The sequence below is a fragment of the Trichechus manatus genome, unplaced genomic scaffold (assembly GCF_000243295.1).
Source record: "Trichechus manatus latirostris isolate Lorelei unplaced genomic scaffold, TriManLat1.0 scaffold00053, whole genome shotgun sequence".
Taxonomy (NCBI): Eukaryota; Metazoa; Chordata; class Mammalia; order Sirenia; family Trichechidae; genus Trichechus; species Trichechus manatus.
In genome coordinates, this window is record NW_004443989.1 from 12,386,457 (window position 1) to 12,392,277 (window position 5,821).

General features: G+C 37.1%; 1 protein-coding gene across 1 annotated transcript in view; it reads right to left on the reverse strand.

The window, feature by feature from the left end:
* The window catches only part of ANKRD11 (ankyrin repeat domain containing 11), a 280,415-nt gene extending 274,605 nt beyond the window's left edge, over window positions 1-5,810 (reverse strand). The window contains exon 1 of the mRNA XM_023732567.1: window positions 404-5,810. The gene's annotated coding sequence lies outside the window, so the exon portion shown is untranslated. The remainder of the gene's footprint in view (window positions 1-403) is intronic.
* Between the last annotated feature and the right edge of the window lie 11 nt (window positions 5,811-5,821).

Below are 5,821 nucleotides of genomic sequence, written 5' to 3' on the forward strand. Positions count from 1 at the left end.
GAACGGAGAGGGTTGACATGTTGTGGGGTTGTTAACCAATGTCATAAAGCAACATGTGTACTACTGTTTAATGAGAAACTATTTGTTCTGTAAACCTTCACCTGACGTACAAGTAAAAAAAAAAAAACAGAGTACAGCCTTGGAAACCCTACAGGCAGTTGTACTTTATCCTATAGAGTCGCTATGAATCAGAATCAACTGACAGTAACAGGTTTGGGTTTTTGTTTCATTTTGTTACTTCTTTTTCCCATCTTCTACCTTCTATCCCCCATCTTCTTTGAACCAAAGTATTTGGAGGCTTGGAAGAAAGCTATTAGGGAAAAGAAAAAGGAGAGGTCATAGGCTAAATTCGAAGAGGTTTTCCCCCAATTTTCTCAAAATTCGTCGTATCATTACTCTTCACCTTAAGTATGCTTTTTCCAAAGCTTCAGCATAGTTTTTTCTTTAAAAAGGCCAGACATCTGAAGAGGACTCAAAATTCGTAGAATCAGATCTAATCACTTCACCAAAGAAAAACAGAAAGTTCGTATGTAAATCTCATTAAGGTTACATCTCCTGAAAGTTACTTAAGCTATGAGTGAAAGCACGTATCACTTTTCTAAGTTTCATATTAAAAGATAAAGGACACAATTCAAAGATTACTCTTCTCAATTGCCAGAAAAAAAATTCCTAAGAAAATGTTTTTGAGTTTTACTATACGTAACATAGTAAGCTCTAAACTAAAGAACTTCCAATTTTTAGATGGACTATTCTCAAAGTAATGAAAATACCTACATTGGTAACAAATATATTAGAGGGCAAAACATACAACTCTGCAAATAAAAAATTCACAAAGTCTAAAACTCCTTGAAATCAGAATCAAACATGGGCTTATAGGACACTTAGGTAAGTTACCAGTTTTCAACACATTTTTCAGACTCCTAGAGACTAGATTTTCTTCTTTGTGATCATCCAAACAGGTAAGATTTTTAATGTGAAATTCTGCCTGTCTTTTAATTAGCCGGACACTTCAGTAATTTAAAAAATAATAATAATTCTTTCAAGAATGTTGCTCTGGGGTTTTTTTGGTTTTTTTATTTTTATTTCCTGTTTTGCAGGATGTAAAACCACATTTAGAAACATGTTGCAAACTAACAAGGTTTAATTTCTTAATAGTAATAAGGTTCTTCATTGCTCCTCTCACTCTATTTAAGATAAATTCAAACACTGTAACTATAATGATCTCCAGTTTATATAAGACTCAAATAAATAGAAGTTATTGTCTTGAAATAGTTTCAGTAGGTTTTCTATTAATCTCAATTTTAATGAAATTTGTGTGCAATTCACCTTTTTCAGTTTTATATTAAAGCTATGTAAAAGAAGGTATCAGTTCTCAGCTCCTGGAACTCAAGCAATTAGAGACAATCAAGGCATAGAGTTTTAAAACACCCAGAATTAAATGAAAGTCTTTTTTGTTTACTTTGCTAGATATTGACTACAGTAGGAAAAAAGCCCATCCTAACTTTGGTCAAAAACCTCATGAACCCTATGCAATCTTCCTGTCATTTAGAAATAGTCATTATTCCAGGATATTAGCATTCTGGGTCCAATCTCTGAAAACTGCCACTGGAAAGAGGGGAAGAGTGGATAACTGCTATTAATGATGTAAGAAAAAAAGGTCTATCTGCTACATTTTGGATGAAAAAATAACTTCTGATATTTGAAATGTAGAACTTTAACCATTTCTAAAGATCACATTTTTTAGAGTTAAACGAGTACCCAGGGAGAAGGATTAAGAATTTTACTTAACCTTGACAAAAAAAATTTTGATCTAAGTGATCAAAAACATTTTGTGTTGAGAAAAGGGCAAGATTTTCGAATAATGAACAGGTGCACATTGGTTTCTTTACAAGTGGAAAAAGAGTGCCTACAGATTTTCAGGATAATAAATAATTCACTGCACAGATGCCAAGGGCAGACTGGAAACTTAGGTCTTGCCCTTAGCCAGACGGTTTAAGGACACTGTAACTCAGACAGCAATGCTGGCTCCACAGCACTCCCCTGATAGCAGCTTCAACCTTGGCCTTAAAGAAGAAAGAAGGAAAAACAGAGTGGGGAGGGTTGAAGGAGTAGGCAGCATGAAAGAAGGCTTATCCCATCAACAGAATATTCAGTCCATTCAGCCCTGGAAGAATCTTAGCCATAACAAATTAACAGATTTATTTTCACACTGAAAATCTACTTAACTATTTATTCCAGAACCAGCTTTAGAACTGTTAGATTTCTTAGATATAGAAGGATGTCTTTAAATATCTTCAACCACAACCAACCAACTCCCCTCAACCAATTTACCTCACCCCTTGCTATCCAAAAAAGGTAAAACAGTAAAGCCATACAAATCAACCTACTGTTACTAAACCAATAACTCAAGCTTCCAAGTTACACCCACAATTAGTCTTTTCAAAAGTAACTTCTTTTTTGCCAATTATATAACAGGTTCATTAGAGAAAATTTAGAAAACATAAACCTAAGTGGGGAAAAGTAACATATAATCCCACTTTGGTGTATTTCCCTCCAAATATATTATTATTTTGTAACTGAAATGCTACAACTCTCAAATGACTCCATTATCTTGGTAAACCATGTTCATGTTACATTGGCCAGAAATGCTCAAAGTTCTCCATGAAACACTTAAGTATCCTGAACAGCAGCAGCAACAAACTACACTCAGCCAAGCCTTCAATTTCAGCAAAGCCTTTACAATGTTGAAGCCTTTTTGGAAAGTATACGGAAATCAGAAGAAAAACTGCTTCCGGTCCTCTAATGTTGGCCTCAAAAAGCAGCAGTTCTACTAGAACTTTGCTTTCACAGAAAGTATTTTCTTCCCACAAAGACAACCTTCCCCTTTAGTTATTTTTCTTTACCTCTTGTTCTGTCTCAGTTTTGAAAGCCATGTCCCACACTTTGGCCTAAAATATAAAGGCAAACTTATGATAAAAACACATGGGAAAATGGCTGAAATTCACATAGCAGAATTTCTAGTCAATCAAATAAATGGAAGTTCATGATCCTGTTTCCCCTATCAAAATTACTTAAATACTTTCATATAGGCTTTAAACATAAATAAGCATGGCAACAATCCAATAAAAAAGTCATTTAAGGTTTACAGAGCAATAGATTAGATAACCTACAAAATGTCTTTCATTAAATATTTCTTGAGCAACTTCTATGACTTAGGGTGTCATGTCGTGGGCTGAGCCCTGGGTCCCTATCCTCATCAAGCTCAAAGCCCTTCTACCATGGAGAGCGAGCAGACATATATTTGTAAATTTTCATTGTGTTAAGTTCTCTGTTGATGAGACAAGGTATGGGGGGCCCACATTCCTTGGGAGTGGTGACTAAGAAGGCTAAGAGGAAGTAATATTTAACTAAGACCCAAAGGCCGAGTAGGAGTTATCTTGGAGTCGAGGGCTGAGGGAGTGTGGGAGGCCCTGGATGGATATGTGGCAGGCTAATAAGGCACGTGGCCAATGTAGCCAGTGTAAGGAGTTTCGAGGGAGAGTGACCAAGAATCAAAGCAGGGAACTACGCAGGGAGGGGAGTCATGCAAGGTCTCCCAGAGTTAGGCCAAGATAACCATTTGGGACTTTATCATAAAAATATTTATATTTCTACCATATATATAAAACACTATGTGGTCCAAAGGCAAACTACAAAGAAAACTTTAAATATGAAGGAGAGGAGTAGGACTTAAGATAAGCATATTAGAATAACAAAAACAGACATTTAAGTGTACTGCTGAGTCTAACTCTAGCTTAGAGATACCAGGAATAAGGTCCAGCAAACCAAAAACAGCCACTTAGTAACAGACACATCTTTATCAGAAGTTAAGCACAGTAGTTAAGGCACTCGGCTGCTAAGGAAAAGGTCAGTGGTTCAAACCCACCAACCACTCCGTGGGAGAAAAGATGAGGCAGTCTGCTTCCGTAAGGATTATAGCTTGGAAACCCTACCGGGTAGTTCTACTCTGTCCTTTAGGGTTGCTACGAGTCTGAATCAACTCAACAGTAACGGGTTATCTTACTATTAAAAGCAGCTCACCCATTACACTTACCATTTGAGGGATTAAGAGACTTATAAAGAGTAATGGACAGATCGAAACACTTATTTTGGCCACAAACGCAGATTATTCTCTGAACAAGCATTTACTGATAGTCTCTAATTATGTTATTTAATTGATGATGGGCTCATTGCCCATATGCAAAATACTCTCCTCTTATATTTGATGAAACGTAACCTTACAATGTCAAACCTACTTAAAAATCCAAGGCACACAAAGCTTCTTGAAAAATAGTCTCAAATACAAATAGCATAGTTTCTTTAACTAAATTTGTAGAAAATCCTATTTGTCACTGCATCAACACTATAATTACAGCTAACATGAAAGCCACTAGTCTTAAGCAGTTCATCTAGTTTAGTGAGAGGCAGTGTGATCAACACGGCTGTGTAAGAGGGTCTAGAGACAAACATCTGACAGAGGCACTGCAGTTAGAAGGTGGACAAAACAATCAGAACTGCAAATGAAGAATTCAAGACTGTGACGCCTTTAAGAACAAACTTCTCAAAGTTTCAGGTTTGAGTCAAATTTAGAAATATCTTTTGGGTAGCTTTTCACTCAACTAAATCAAGACGCATGCACAAAGAACAGAGGAAAATGTCTTAGCAACTTGGTCTTTGTTCCCTCCCATTCCATTCCATTCAGAATGGCCGGCCTATCAAATGAGATCCTGCTCTTAAGCGTGAAAACACCAGAAAGAGAAGAACAACAGCTGAATGGAGGGTGGGGGAGGAAACACCAACTATATGGAGATCCAATTCAAGGTTCACAATCAAAGTTGAGCAACATATTTAGCCTTTTTTTTTAAACTACAGTTGCAAAGTAGTATCAGAGTACTTATGCAATCATTCTCAAAAGACACAAACAGAACTCCAGGTCTTCCAGAACAGTCAACATTTAGTAAGAGAAATCAAGGTCCCAAAGGCAGCAAATAAATAGTCTCAGGGTCTCTGGTTTAGAACTATCCAAGTTATGCCATTGACTGGGTTTACACTAACCAAAAATAGTAACTATTTCAATGGCACGTTTTCCACTAGTAATATCATCTTACATAGTTCTGCTGAATACTTCTCATTACGCCTCCAAAAAAACCAAAATATTCTAAGTTTTGCAGTTAAACAATTGTGCACTCCTATTCCTCAGTTGAAAAGGAGTGTTAAGGATATTGCTCAAATCACTGCAGACTCACCAGATTTTTGTTTAAGAAAGGCTGAAACCCGATTTCCCCTCCAAAAAATTTGCAAAACCATCCTGTTCTTGCAAATGGATATAAAATTGTTCTCCTAACCTGAGAAAAACCACGCATCTAAGCAAGCTACATCTTAACTGTTATAAAGAAAAAGGTTTTCAAGGGTAGGGCCCTCTCAGCCCTGCTTAATCTTTCACAGTCTCTTCTAACACTCTTTGGAAGCTGGTATACAAATCTGGTTTTCCAAAAACACAACAGAAGCAGAAACCTTAAAGGTGCACCAGGAAGAGCAGGCCTCGAGGAAAATTAAGACTCCCCCCAAAATGAAACAAGATGCACGATTTAAACACACCCCAATCCCTCTTTGAGAGGGAACCGAATCCATGTGGCAGGGCCAGCCCTACACAGGCACACTCAAACACACTCAGACACACATACAGCTACCGCCCTGCCAGGGGATGATGAAATGAGGAACGGAAATTAACATTTCAGGCAACGTCTCACATTGTTCCTTGAGGCCAAGGGCTGCTGTTGCA